Source organism: Crocodylus porosus, unplaced genomic scaffold (genome assembly GCF_001723895.1).
Source record: "Crocodylus porosus isolate Cpor-Errol unplaced genomic scaffold, CroPor_comp1, whole genome shotgun sequence".
NCBI lineage: Eukaryota > Metazoa > Chordata > Crocodylia > Crocodylidae > Crocodylus > Crocodylus porosus.
In genome coordinates, this window is record NW_017728907.1 from 61,743,003 (window position 1) to 61,758,199 (window position 15,197).

The 15,197-nt window shown below is 44.1% G+C and overlaps 1 protein-coding gene across 1 annotated transcript in view; it reads left to right on the plus strand.

Annotated features, from left to right (window-relative positions):
* Positions 1 to 8,666: 8,666 nt before the first annotated feature.
* Positions 8,667 to 15,197, plus strand: part of SGIP1 (SH3 domain GRB2 like endophilin interacting protein 1) — a 200,262-nt gene continuing 193,731 nt past the window's right edge. The window contains exon 1 of the mRNA XM_019531590.1: positions 8,667 to 8,748. The gene's annotated coding sequence lies outside the window, so the exon portion shown is untranslated. The remainder of the gene's footprint in view (positions 8,749 to 15,197) is intronic.

A 15,197-nucleotide genomic window follows, 5' to 3' on the forward strand; every position in this document is an offset into this window, starting at 1 on the left:
ATGGCGGTGCTCCCCTACACTTGGAGCACTCTGGATGTTTCCATCAGCCAATCAGAGTGCAAATAAAGCATGGTAGACAGACTAAGGCTTTTATAATATTAGAATATAGCTCCACAGTTCTTCATATTGAGTTGATAAATTTATGCAGAAATAATAATTCATCTGAAAATTTCATGAAAATGTTTTGTTTTTTTGGGGGGCGGATTATGTTTATTGTATGGGGCCTCTTGAGGGCCTCAGCATGTCATAATCTGGCACTGGACAAAAGCTAACTTTGTCCTTAGCGACCTAAGTCGGTTGGGTGAAAGTCTTGGAATGGAGGTCCACATGTGCGGCTTGAAGAATTTAATGTCTTGCTGTACTCTGTAGTTGTACAAAAGGCCTTAAAGGAAAGCTGAGCCAGTAGGAGCCCAGCTGGAAATGATTCCTATGGGTGGAGTACATCACCTTTCCTTTTGGGGCTGGGCTGGATGATCAAGCGCTTGTTTTCAGTGTTATGACTGGCAACTCCTCTGATGACACGCAAGGCAGCTCCCAGGCTTGACGTGTCTTGACTCAAGTGGTGTAGCTGGCATAATACCTGAGGGCTCATATTAATCTGGGTGAGAACTGGAATTTCCTCCCAGTGGAAAATCTTGAATTTTGTTCGGAAACAAAACCAAGTTGGTGATGTTAAAACTTCCAGAAGAGGGACACTCTCAAAAAATCTATTGGAGAAGTTGGAGAAGTTTCAGAAACGTAGGAATTTCATAATGCATTATAAAGCCACAGGCTGGCCTGAAACTCAGTCCAAGTGAATCTTTCTCAGTGGCTGCAAGGTTTCGGTGCAAATAAAATTTGCTTGAGGGACTGTCTCATGTCGGGGATGAAACCCCTAATCAAAACCAGCGAGATCACAGAAAGTCTAGGCTGGGGAACCTCTCTGGGATATGGAGGACCTAGCTATAAGTTTCTCTCTCTGTCTGTCTCACATTCCAAGTGAATGTCCTAACTGCTGAGCTATACAGCTGGCCTTGCTTTCCAGAACAATAAATATTTAAAGTTGTTTAGTATAAAGTTGAACAGCTCTGGCAGGAGAGTTTGAGGCACACTAACTCCAGAAGAGCCTGGTGACTTGAGGGCTTTAGCTGGGATATGGAAGAGCCATCTTCTAAAGGACTGGTTCCCAAACTGGGGGGTGCAACCCCAATTGGTCACAGCACTCTCAAGTGGAGTTACAAGCCCCGCAGAAATTCATGCGGAACAATCGGACAAGTACCGTAAATCAGGTCGTGAGCCAGAAAAAATGGGAACTCTGTTTAACCTAGGGGTGGTCAAAATACCATCCGTGGGCTGGATCCAGCCTGCCGAGGGATTGTTTACGTCCAGCCCACAGTGGGTGCCTCGGTCCCATCCAGCCCAGCCATGGGAGCAGCCCAGAGTATGGCGTGTTTGGCCCATCTGGCCACCCCTGGGGCAGCGCAGGGGCCAGATTTAATTTTCTGGCAGCAGTGACTCCTTCCTGCTGAATCCAGCCCATCTGCCCCATACCCACTTCTGGGGGCAGGACCTGTGTGGGCAGGGCGCTCGGCCAGGTGGCTGGGATGGGGCTCAAGGTGGTCAAAGAATGGGAAGGGCAGGGGAGACCCAGGATCTTGAGGCAACGGCAACGTGGGGCCAGGACAAGTGGGTGAGGCCAGGATCACGGAGTGGGGTCATGGGGCTGGGGCCTGGGGAAGAGCCATGATCTGCAGCCCACATGCTCCTGCGATGGGTGCTGGTTCTGCAGGTAGCGGTGTGCAGGGTGCAGATCACAACCTGGTCCCAGTCTCAGCCCTGGCCCCTGTCACTGCCCTGAGATCCTGGCCCCAGCCCAGGGTGCAGCTCCCCATTTGCCTGGCTGCACGTCCTCCTTGTGCAGCTCCTGGCTGGTCTTCATGGAGACCCCAGTCTCACAGGGCAGTGACAGCCCAGGGCCAGGATGTGTGTGGAGCAGATTTTGGCTAGGACCTGGCCCCATGCTGTCACCACCCCACAATCTCAGGGTCTCCATGAAGACCGGCCCCAGGCCATTAAGGCAGGGCACGCGGCCAGGCAGGCAGAGAGCTGCCTCTAGAGCTGGGTCCAGGATCTTGGGAGAGTGATGAAGCGGGATGGGGCAGAGCTGTGATCCGCTCCCTGCTCGCCCCCGCACACGCACCCATCACAGGGGTGCACAGGCAGCAGATCATGGCTCAGCCCCAGCCCTGTGGCCCCCACCTCATGATCCTGGCCTCCTCCACCTGTCCTACCCCCGAACACCGCATTCCTCCTGCCCCAAGCCACATAGGGAGTTTTGGTGAGCTGTTGCGTGCAGTGTGTGTGTAGGGGGGTGCTCACTTGGCCTGCAACAGCTCACCAAAACTGCCTACGTGGCCTGCAGCAGTCTGTGATGGCAGTCTGTGTTTTGTCCAGGACACCACTGACCCCAATCATCTTCAGCTGTTTGGAGTCCTGGGCGGGGAGGGACATCACCACCTGGCATTAGGGCAGGCAGACTAACGACTTGTGATTTTCTGGTGGGTACGATGGCCTCTACCAGCTGCAAGATCAGGGAGCCGCAAAAGTGGCAGGCTGAGTCCCTGGTGCTCTTGCCTCAAGACTTGCTCTTGGCTGGGTGGACCTGGTCGATAACAAGCAGGGAGGCAGGAAATCCTCTCTGCTAGTTCTGGCTCGGCCACGGGCGCATGGCATGGCAACGACTAAATCGCATCACCTCTCTGCCTCCATTGCCCAGTCAGTAGTAACAGGGATAATGCTTTCTGCCTCAGGTGTGCCATGAAGGTTAAAGTTGATGGCATTAATAATAACATCATTCTCTTTTTAATACCTCAGTCTACCCCTGTAATTCCCTATAGTCTATTTCTCTGTGTGGGTTTTTTTTTTTTCTTTAAAAAAGCCCAATACCTAGACCCAATAGAATGAGTCAAGATCAGGATCCACCTGATCAGCCTGCATGTCAGGTCAGCTGTATTGCAAGTCTTCCTCAGTTAACGGTTCACCAGCACCATCTAGTGAAACAGTGAGTCTATTGCACTAAATTTTAAAAATGTTTCTTCGGCTGCTTAAAGTTAAAAACCAGTTTACTTTACAAATACATATGTTCTATTAGTACTCTGTTAATAGTATTATCATAGTTCCTTGCTTTGTGTCTCCACCAAGCCAATGTTGACCTAGTCTCAACCTAGCTCTCTCTAGGCTGCTATGAGCTGTACTGAGGGAGCTGGTGCATGAAAACTCCAGTTTGGAAAATATAGACCTGAATGTGGTCTCTAGATGGGTCTCGTGCATGCTCACCACATCTTTCACGGGCTCTAAGGTGATCTGAAACCTTTGAGAAAGGAAGGGCACTACCCCGAAAGCTCTGATCCCTCTTCTAGCCTGTGACCCTGGCCTTTTGCTTTTGCTAAGCTCATTGCTGGTACAACAGCTGATTTCTCAGATCAAGAATGGACTCTGCTGGGCTTTGGATACCTCCTGTATATAAATTTCACATGTCCTAGGAATTCCCTGAGTCAGACATTCCCCAGTCTCTACTAACTCTCGCTTGCCTCATGGAAGCCCAAGAACTTGTATTTTAGATAGCTATAGAGAGAGCAATAAATAAGGGAGCCACCTGCTCTGAGGTCTCGCCATGGGGGGCGTAAAAGGGAAGACAGGTGTGTATCCTTACTTTCCCCTTAAACGGATTGGTTTGAGATCCGTTCTGCGTTCCAGGCTGGATCTTAATTTTTCCCAGTCTTCAACTGCACCCGTCAAACATGCCACCTTCATCTTTCAGCCTTTGTAAAGGGATTTTTTTTTATGATATAACCAGATTCCCCCCTCTCCTGAGTCTGTGGCATTCAAAGAGAAATTTCTTTGGGAGGCAGGGCTAAGGGAATGTGTTGGTAAAGTGCTGTATATGCTGCAGATGACTTGCCTGTGATCATCTCTACAGAGGCACCTGTGATGCTATGTTGTCACCATGTCAAAATTATGGAATCACAAGGCCTGGGATTAGTCACTTGTCATGGCATTTGGTCAATGTGTTTGAAGGCACTTGTTGGAACATCACTTGTCACTGAAATATGCTCCTATCTGATCTATTAGACGTGACTATCCTGGAGACGTGCCAGCTGAAACATGAAAATGCACAGTAGTATGACACTCTAGCTGCAGTCTCCAGAGTAAGGGAAGAATGAACAAGAACGTCGTGGCTAGCTAGCCAGCCAAGAGTATTACAACAGGCAATAATTGGGCTACATCTTGAGATCATTTGGTTACTGATTAGCACAGGCCACTTGTTTTCTTATTAAACAGTGTTTCAATCATGTTGCACCAAGGCTTGGCAGTCTGCTAGTCAGCTGCAGGGTTCTGGGAATATATCCGAGGGCTTGCTCTCTACTTGGTGTGGTTTCACTAGGTCAAAATGAAGAGTAGACAGATCCATTGCCTGGTACAGATGTAAGTCAGCACTTGTGATGCTCCCCACATCAGTATCCAATTTCTTCTTGAAATACATTGGAAGAAGGATTCAGGCCCAAATCCCCGAAGCCTCTGCATTTGCAAAATTGGGACCTCCTAGTACATCTGTTATAGTAATTTGGGAAGTTGGCCACATATCAAAATGTTTTTCTCACATCTAAACCAAAAGATGCTTTTATGTAATCCCTCTGACATAGGGTTCTTGTATCATATTTTCTATATAATTACTAGGTTCTATTTCTTTATTCTTTGATGATATGGAAAATCTGTAGCTAAGAACCTCACGTAGTTTTAATCATCTCAGCTTTGCAGTTCCTTAAATGGAAGCAGCCTGTGGTGCACAAATAGCTTGACATCTATAATTCTTCTTTTGCGTCATTGGCTTTTAACCTTGAAGCCAGAATCACCTTGATTTGTAATTTCATTGACTCTTATTGCAGAAACAGTTTGGTCTAGCCAGTATCTGGTTCTACATGAAGCAGTGTTGATTGCACAGTAGGTGGCACTCTCATCTTTTTTTAAATTTGGGAATACTTTGTTCCAGATGATAAAGCTGAATTGGAGAAGCAGATTAAAAACAAAACAAAACAGAAAAATCAAGGTCCTAGCCATTCTTGCTCTCATGGCATTTTTTTTGCAAATGTAGTAGACTGAGCAGGGCTCAAGAATTGCAGGACTTCTCACTGGCATAACTCCGCTGCTTTGAAGTTGTTCATGGTAAGATCAGACTAAGGCCCACTGTGTTACATAAATTTTTGTTGTCAGTGAAGAATATCCGCTCTATTCTCTCTGTCGTACCTGTCTTACTGCAACTCAAGTCAGCAAGTCAGTCCCGGGGCCGCTACAACCATTGTGGCACCTTAAATGCTGTAACAGCCCTTGGTTAGTTGAGCTGCTTTGCATCCTTGGTGATTCTTCAGGCAGTGACCTGGTGATCCTCATCTCCTCTCCAGGTATGGATGGCCGTTGGCTCACAAGGACTCATTTGCTCTTTGACAGATCTTGATTTTAGTCCTGCTGTGTGTCCACACACCCTTCTCTCTCAAGCTAGCCCGGGCGGGGTCCATGGGTTTAGTTGCTGACACCCCAGACATGGAACAGGCTGTACCTGTTTATATGGCACCAGATAGCAGAGCAAGAGAGGCCTGGTTTGACATGCTTACTGTGACTAAGCCATGTTTATACACTCTGTAAAGAGCTCTAATATATTTTTAATTTGAAAAGTACCAATATATTACACACACACTTCTCACACCAACACTGTTTAAAATAAAATTACTAGGCTTGCAGTCCAGCACTTGTAAATTAGGGAAATGTTAGCATTATTGCCTGTTCAGCCATAATTTGTCCCCACCCCTGCACACTTGGGTGCATATAATAAAATTCTTTATGAAAGACACTTTTTGCATGGAACCCCTGCCTCATTCTGTACATGAGCTGCATAGTGTCCACCAAATTGAATATAACTACTCAATATTTGTTTTTGTTCCCACTACTTACTAGGTAGCCTCAGGTTTAATTAACCACAAACCATAACATATTGCAATAAATAAATATTTATTTCTATATAGACTTTATGATACCATAGCAAGAGCAGCCTAAAAAACTTCTCAAACATGAAATGAAGCAGGTTATCCCTATCTTACAGGTAGTATAGAAATGCTGTCCAGGTAAATTTGGACAGGGACAGCAAATGGCACATCCCTGGAACTGGGTGGATGCTCTTTGCCAGATTTCCTGCCAAACTTCAGTTCCCTTCTCTGAAATGTGGAGGTTGGGGAGCCTTTCAGGAATCTAGTCATAAGCATTTTTCAAACAATTTTCCCCTTAACTTCATTCTGGGAAGTGCCCAAACAATTTTTGCTGAAATTTTCCAAACAAGTCTGAGAGGTATCTGCCTTGTTCATGCTCCTGTTGGCAGCCCAACTGAACTGGGGCTGCCAACCCAATTTGTTAACGTGCGATCTGTAAACTTTTTACTGACAATCAAATATGTATACTGATGTACATTTTGCGTAATGTAAATACAACCCTTCTCCTAGGCCCTGGATGACAGTGACAAGGGTGGGATTCAAATTTAGTCATTTAATACAAAACCTAATAAACAAACAAAATTTGATTGTCTGGAGAATATTTGCAGACCATCAGTAAGAAAAACAGAAATAACAAAAAACTTTTTTTCAGTTGGAAACCTTGACTTCAGCAATGGTTTTACACCATGCTGCCCCCTTTGCAGGGATCCCTTACTCACTATCACAGTGTTACACACCTGACCACACCTTGCACAGTGGTGCCCCCACCTCAGTCCATGCCCCAACCTTACCCCCACTGGTCCTGCTTCTCTCCCCTTTCTCCCCTTCCCCCAATTCCCTCAGCTAAGTACAGACCATCAAAAAGCCTGGGGCTGATTCAATCTTTGCAAATAAGTCTAAACTGTGTAAATTGAACACACATTCACTTTTGATTCTAGAAATGCAGCCACATGCCTGCAGTGGCTCAGACCAGAAGCCGTGGGATGCTATAGCATGCCTCCCTACTTGGCTGGAGCAGACAGCTTGGGCCCAGGGTAGCCCACCCTCCCTGCAGTGGGGGTTTGTGGGGGAGGTGCAAAGCATCCCGGGATGCTGGGGGGGCTGAGAGTTAACTTGGATCTGGAGGGGATCTAGGACAGAAGTTCAATAAAGTGATTTAAACTAAATCAGTTAAAGCTGATACTACATTCATTCAGGTTCATCTTAAATCAGTTTTGGCCATTTTGAAAGCAGTTTATGTTCACTGAACTGTTGTGTTACAGATTTGAACTGGTTTCTGATCGCTTATACTGGTTTATGAGTAGTTTCTGTCCCTAGCCTCCTGTCTCGGCCCCCTAATACCAGGTGGTACTGCTGTGTACCACCTGTCCATCAAGCTTATTGTCACTTCATTTTTATGGATGGCTCCATTTTATTATTATTATTATTATTATTATTATTATAATATTTTTATGGACTTTAAGGAAAGGTGTTTTCGGCCTTTTTTTTTTTTTTATGGACCATCTATAAATTTATAGTTGGCAATCCTGAATTGAAGTTTAGCAGTTGTTGGCAGCTGAAAATAGGGCCTGAAAATGGAAAATGTTTGGTGTGGTTAACTTGTATGCAGCACTAATAATACATAACAATTGGGCTCTATATCTTTACAATAAAGCTTTTCACATTTATGGATCTTGAGTATTAAAAGAATGGTCTCAGTGGAAATGGGATTGGGTTCTTATTGTTTTCTTAGCCTATGCTTTCTGCTGTCCATGTGAGCTGCTTTATTTTGGCTCATGCCAGAGATATTAGAGCACCCATTGGAATGAAGCACAGTCCCACCACTTACCTAGAAAGTGGGCTTTGTTCATGTCCATCTGACCTTTTTTTTTTTTTTTTTTTTTTTTTAATATAATAGTCAAACTGGATGTATCGCACTGAACTGGAAGGGGCAATAAAATTGACATACCAGATGTTGCATTAGATTTTCCTAAACAATCACTTTTCTGGCAGCTGATGATACAGGACTTTACCCTTCTCCATTTAGTGTTCCAATAGAAGCTTTCTATTTTCATGTCCAGTTGTAGTAGAGTTGTTCTGTTTTGTTTTGTTTTATATGATCCTAGACATGCATAAATATAATGTCGTTTTAATGCGTTGTTTTGTTTTGGTTTATTTGAAAACGCTTAAATTTAGACAGGCCACTTTAAAATCAGTGGGGTAGGGGGGAGTAGGAGGGAGAGAAGATTTCTGAAATCCTGCTAGCTTTGGACTTCTAATACAAAAATGTCTGTTTAATTACTTTCAGCACCTGCAGAATGGTAGTATAATTATTTCTAATAATATACTGAAAGAATCTTCTCTATCGCAGCTTCTCTGGCTTGTTTAAAAAATATACATAAAATATATGGATACTCTCCTCTTAGCTTCTCACAAGGAGATCACATCCATGTCAATTTTACTTGGCTATTTCCTCGAGCACAGCTTTTCCGGCTTCTTTTTTGTTATACTACAGATCACAAATACTTTGGAATCCTTCCTTCCACAGTGGATATTTTTTGCTGTTTTTTTTCTTTAGTAATTTATTAACTGATTCTAGTTTACACTTCAGCTATAGTGAACTGGTGAACTTACAGCAAGCCCTTTATGCCTGATGTTCTGTTTATGCTGAGGGCTGAAGTGGGGGCAGTGGTCACAAGCTTCCTAATCGGAGCTGAACAGCTCTGCCTCAGCTAGTCCTAGACCACAACAGGTAAACTCATCACGTGAATGGAAAGTGTGGGGTTTTGCTGAAATTTTTGTGTCTAGGAACGTTGTTCATAGCCATTCCACTTTGCTTTGTGAAAATGGTAGCATTTTTTTTTTCTCCTTTTTGTTGTTCAGCTTGTTTAACAATTTAGAAAATAGTGATGTTGGAATTGGGTATTAATTATCCAAAGACAAGAGAGGATACAGTGCCTGCTACTTCAGCAGGCAGCAGAACCTCAAGAATGATTAGAGTTGCTCTGTATCTGGCAAATGGGTGGTAGGTCTGGACTTTTTGATAAGTATATGATAGTTTTCTTTAAACAGTGAAAATGAGGCTGTGTAATCAGTGGCCTGAGAGTCGAAACACCTGGTTCGGTTTGGTTCTGTTCCCACCTCTGCTATTGCTCTACTGTGCGATCTTGGAGGAAACGATGAGTCCGTTGTTCTTGCTCTGTTCTCTCTTTGTTCCCACTATGTTTGGACAGTGAGCAACTCCTTGGGACACAGTGTTTCTCTCCCTGTGCGTTTGTATGCAACCAATTTACAAGGGGCCTATCATCTCACTTGGGCACCTATAGATGATACACTCTTATTATTAGAACCATATTATGGAAAATATTTTGTATGAGAAGTATTTTCTTTTCTGACCACTTTTTTTTTTTTCTTTGCTCCCATATCCATCTCTTGCTTTTCTCTTTGGTTCAGGATAATTCTGTATGTTTTTATTAGGGTCCTTTCGGGGATGCTTGAATGCTAATATCCTGACAAGTTGTCATCTTCAGCTTATCTCTTGCTTGGACTTCTCGGAACAGCTGAATCAGCTTATTGTACTGTATCCTATCAAGACAGTTAAAATGGTAGATTTGCACATTATATACTAACCAAAGTAAGTTGGTATACACAGGCTCAATTCATCATTGTGAGCTTTAGCCCACAAAAGCTTGTGGCATGCACGCACGCACGCTCTATACAAGATGCAAATCTACCATACTTTCTATATCGCATCAGACTAATATGGCTAACTATGTCTCTTTGTCCTTCCCCCAGACTGTTCTTGCTTTAGAAATTCTCTTGTCCCTATGTTAGTCAAACTCTTTTTTTTTTTTTTTTTACAATCCTCCTAGAAGGGGAAGTTTATAACTGGTCAAGCAATTCCAGGAGACCCAGATTCTTGCCTCCAGCCCTGTTTCCCCTTGCCCAAGTTTACTGTTGGGCCTTAAGCAACTCTTGTAACAGTTCTGATTCAATCTTCCTGTATGTAATATACTCATTTGTTCACAGGAGAGTTGTGAGCCATTGCTTTCTTTCATTCAATTTTTTCAGATCTTTGGAAAAGACACTGAATAGATAGCAAGGCTTATTTAATTCTTTTGAGTTCTTTCCTGAGCATCTCTCCCGACTTCTTCATTTTTTTTTCCTATCCTGTAATCTTTCAAGTTCAGCCAGATGTGTGCTGTCTGAGAGCAGTGGCAACTTGTCAGTGGATGCATCTACATGTGCACTGGACTAGACTGTTTTTCTATACAGTCATTTGGTACTTGCTTAACCTAATGACTGCACAGTAACCTATGTGCAGTCCAGATGCCTCACAGGTCTTTTCCCATGCTACTGCACAGTAGCTTGTTGTTACTGTGCAGTAACAGTGGTGTCATGGTTTGTGCCCACCAATGCTACATTGCCAAAGCAAGGAGCTATGGTGATGGTGGTATAGTGTCTCATGTAGATGCACCCAGTATGTTTCTACTCCCGAGATTGTGAAGAAGTTGTGTACTCTTCAGTGATCTCCATAAGGAGAATATGTTGCAGATATTTGTCCAGATGTGGCATGTGTTGACCTGCAATGCCATTTTATTATCTGCACTGACAGTTGGCAAAAGATCCAAAGTTTGGCTTTCTCTAGCAGCATTTCTGACATGCTCTCAGATTGTGCATTGTACTCAGGCTGGCATCAGTAACTAGGTGGGAGTGATGGAAGCAGGCACTTCAGTCGCATTTAGAGAGCTCCTGTGCAGTGGCATGGGAAAAGACCTGTTAGGCATCTGGACTGCACATAGGTTACTGTGCAGTCAACAACAAAAGCACTAGGATTATTAGCAGAGGAGGACTCCACTAGATGCTTTCTCTAAGAAAAAGGAAACGGAGGACCCTTTGAGCAGTACAGAAGAACATCCAATTTGTAGAACTTGGACCTTGATCCTGGTTGAGATCTGAATTGGATTTGGATTTCAAAGTTCGGTTATGCTCAAACCTTATGCTCAGACTTTGGGACTTGCTTGTACATGTATGTGCTCACACTCGCTCTCTCTCGCTTGGTTACCCTCACCTCCCCTACTTATGTACTGCCAAGGGCTAGTGTGACCCTAGTTGTGTTCTTATTGTAGTTGCTCACCCCTGTGCCAGGTGGGTATAAAATGATATCCTGGCAATGACTGTAAACAGCCAAATAAGGGGACAGCCAATTATTCTCAATAAATGTCTGCTGAACTGTCCTGCTTTTAAGTTTCCCATCAAGTTTTTTGGAGAAGGAGTTAAGAAAGGAGCTACAGCATTAGTGCTCCTTCCTTGGTTGTATGAATGAGAGAGAGGTTCTTTAAAAGTGTGTGGGAGGGAGGGAGAGGGGTGGAAAACTATACAAAGATGTGCAGGCAAGTGTCCAGGCAGCATAGTTGGGAAGAGGTTGGAAGACAGAGGTTTAATGCAATTAAACTTTGGCTAAGTCCCTATGAGGCCTCCCTTCAAGCCAGGGACCACTTCTGAGAAACAAGAAGTGTCCGCTTGCTCCTCCTGAATGCATGTCCAAGTCTGGTAACTGAGCAGAGCTTATGTTTAGAGTAGTCCTGAGCATCTACCACAAGGCAACTCTCAGGCTTTCTGTCTCAGGAGCGCTGCTCTATCCTCTGGTGGTGCTGGTGGGAAGAGGAGGGAGGGAGAGAGAAAATCACATACGAGACCATGCATAGTGGAACCAGAGACTTTGTGAGGGTCTCTAGAAACTTAAAACGTCCTCTGCAAAGTGCCCTGGACAAAATGCAGCAGTGGGGACTGCTGAGAGCAGGAGGAGGGGATCTTCTTTGTCTAGGCAACAGGCATGCATCCAAGGAGACACCCTGCAGATTCAGAGATGCACATAATTTTCAAAGAGCTCCTTTCTTTTTTGGCCTTCCTTCCTGTGACATTAAGGCAGCCCCACTCCTTGTGTGCATGAATTTCAAGAAATGGACAAAAAGACGCACACAAGTGGGAAACACTTCTCCCTTCTCCTTCTGACTCCCCTCAGCCCCACCTCTGTTCACCAGCAATTTAACAGACGTGTCATGCCGTTCACTGTCCTCCCTTGCACGCAGACACTGACCCTGCCCTTCACCCCTGACACTGACCTTCCCTGCTCTGCTTTCTGGAACCACAAGTAATGGAGGAATATGGCCAGAATGAAGTTGGGTGAGATTCACAGTTCTCTCTTCTTCAAATTGATCATCTCCAGTGTAGCACTAAATGAATGAGATGAATAGAAGCTTCTTCTGACTCCAGGCTCCTGGCACCTGCTCTTGCCCTATGGGTCCCAGCTGCCTTTCTGCTTTCTAAAAAGCAGGTTGTAGCAGGCAAGCAGACTGCAGAAGGTAGGAGCCTGGCTGGGAGTCTGACTTGTAGTCAAAAAGCTGCAACTCAGCTGCCAGCTGCAGGGTCTAATGACAGAAGCAGAATCAATGAAAGCTAAGGTGGTAATCCTGAGCTTCTAGGAACATCTCAGGAGAAGGAGGTAGAAGTGCTGGGAAATCATGAGACATGCAGAGCATCATAAGAAATGATAAAACTGAGGTTGTTTCCATTCATGCTGGTTATTTCCCAGTCGTGTGTGTGTGTGTGTGTGTGTGTGTGTGTGTGTGTGTGTGTGGAAAACATAGGCCAAGGCTGAGGTCAGAAGTATCCCAGATACTCTGGTCTAATTGAGAGGGCAGGTTAGAATCTCTAACAATCACTGTTAGAGATTGACCACGTGAAAACCAGGAGAGTGAGTGGTATACAAAAGTATCATCCTGGTGCCTTTTAATAGATGACTTTCGAGTTAAGTTCAGGCAGGGCATCAGCTATCCTAGATAAGGAAGGTGCAGTTTTTCAGTGTTCATGCTCCTCTGTTCAATCCATTCTTTATTTTCTGCGTTTAGCACAGGATTAATAAGAGTGCCAGTTGTGTCTATTGAGTCAGCTTTGTAACGCAAGCATTTTCACCGAGTTACAGAAATCATCCATTTTACAACATGTTGCTCAGAAGGTTGTAACGGACAAGGCTGCGCAACAGAAATTCCAGCGAGCGATAAATTCGCTTCTTGCTTGGTGCAAAGTGGCATAGGTCCAGGTAGGGGTTGGCCTGTGGTTTAGTATAATAGCATTTCCTAACTGTGTAGCGTTGTTAGAAAATATTTGTCTAGATATGCAACTGGTGTAACTCAGTCTGAAGTCAATGCAGCTGTGCCGGTTTACATTTGTAGGTCTTTATATCCTATTGGACAGAGCATGTTTAACTTTGAATGCAGTGATTATAGGTAACTGCTCATACTGTGTTGTGTAAATATGTGCATGGGACCATAGGCACCAACTTTTACTTTTGCTGGGGGGGAGGGGCGCTAAGATGGTAGAAAGTCTTATGCATTTTGGGTGACAGCCCTCTTTCCAAGGGGCTGGCCCCCATGTATTCAGCGCTAGGGATGTGCGAGGCTTCTATTTGGAGATTTGGCCCGATTTTGGTGGCTGAATCTCCACATCCAAATTGAATCAGGGGACCAATAAAAAGGTCTGAATCAATTTGAAGGGCTCCAAAATCAGATTCAGCCATATCAATTTGGGACAGTGATTTGAATCGCTGTCCCCTGAATTGGCCAAATCCAAAGTGAATGCTACCCACTTTGCACAGGCCTACTTGGCACCTCTGCATGGGACACAACAGGACCCAAGATGTACACCAACTATTTGTTCAATAGAAGAAGGGCATTGATTTGAGATCACAGAAGAGTTTTTGGCTGGACACCAGGAGGGATTTTTTTCACCCAGAGGATGTACTCGGAGCTGATGGTCTCAATAATATAAATCCTCAGCGGATTTAACAGCATCGCAGGCTATACCAGTTGAGCAGAAGGGAAGTTGCTGCTTGAAAGACACAGAATGAACCACTGTGTGCCATGTTTTCTACTGTTTTTACCCTGAAAGTTTGTAGTGTCTTTATAGCAAAAAGAGCACAACTTAAATGTTATGGCACAGGTGGATAACGTTTATTCATACTTCTGCCCTTCTAAACAATTTCACAGTTTGTCTCTGTGGTCGAACTAGATGGTGGATCACGTGGAAATTTAATAAGATGCCATTGTTCCGACAGAAGCAAGAAGTCCCCTGGTTCTCTGCCATGCTTGTTTATTTGAACTGTGCAGTTACTTAGATCTTGGCAATTACATAAAGCCTGTGAAGGGATTTCTTTGGTTCTTATATCTACAATTTTATTTCATGGCAGTTATAAAATGATTTGCGGGGGTGTGTTTGTGACAGAAGTTACCCAGTCACTTCAAGTACAATGAACTTGTAAATTCAGCATGAAACATTAACTATATGTGAAGGAGTCATGGTTTTTATGTTAATGTCATCAAATTGCAAATAATAACCTTCTGATTAATGTCAGAGATGACAGATAGAAGTTGTTTTTAGCAGTTTATACAGCTTCTTCCATCTTAAGCGATATTTTACAATTTTCATCATCTCCCTGGAAGTTGAGCTTTCCTCCTGTTTTACTGGTGGAGATAAGTCACAAAGCACACTTGTACTGAACTGGAGTGTGCAAACACAACACGCCTATTCACTCCCGGTATGCACATGCGAAATAATTTTTTTAAATGTAATGTCACAGCTGTTAGAACGGCATTGGAAATTCAGGCCGTCACTCTACGTAGAAAGGACCCAGCCCGAGCCTGGTGCTGGCCATGCCTTGGACATGTACAAGAAAATGCTCATGTTACTTTTTTGGGATATACCACATGAGGAAAGAGTGAGCACACGTGTGCAGCAGCGCTCCTTCGCATAGTCTGATGTGGTGTAGACATCCAGGTAGCGTACCCCAAGCCACACAGCAAGTTGCAGAGAGCTGGCAGCTCTCAGATGCATGGTCCGCCTTCCAGAGGTGGTTAATGAGAATGGGGAGTTGGCCTGCTCAGGTTTTTCAGGAGTGTTTTGGGGAATCCCATCTGTGGGCTGTATGTTTTATCAAAAACCTCTGAGCCTTTCAGATAAGATGGGATATAAATCTAATAAATAAGCGTATTAGACTTAAATTTTACCCTCCCTAAAAGAGGCTGAGGGTGACTTAGAATAAATAATAATGCCTGAAATCCTTCACTTGAAATTCTTCCAGCTTCAATAAATATGGGGATAATAGGGTTTTCACAATTCTTTGCTTTAGGTTTTTAATTTGTA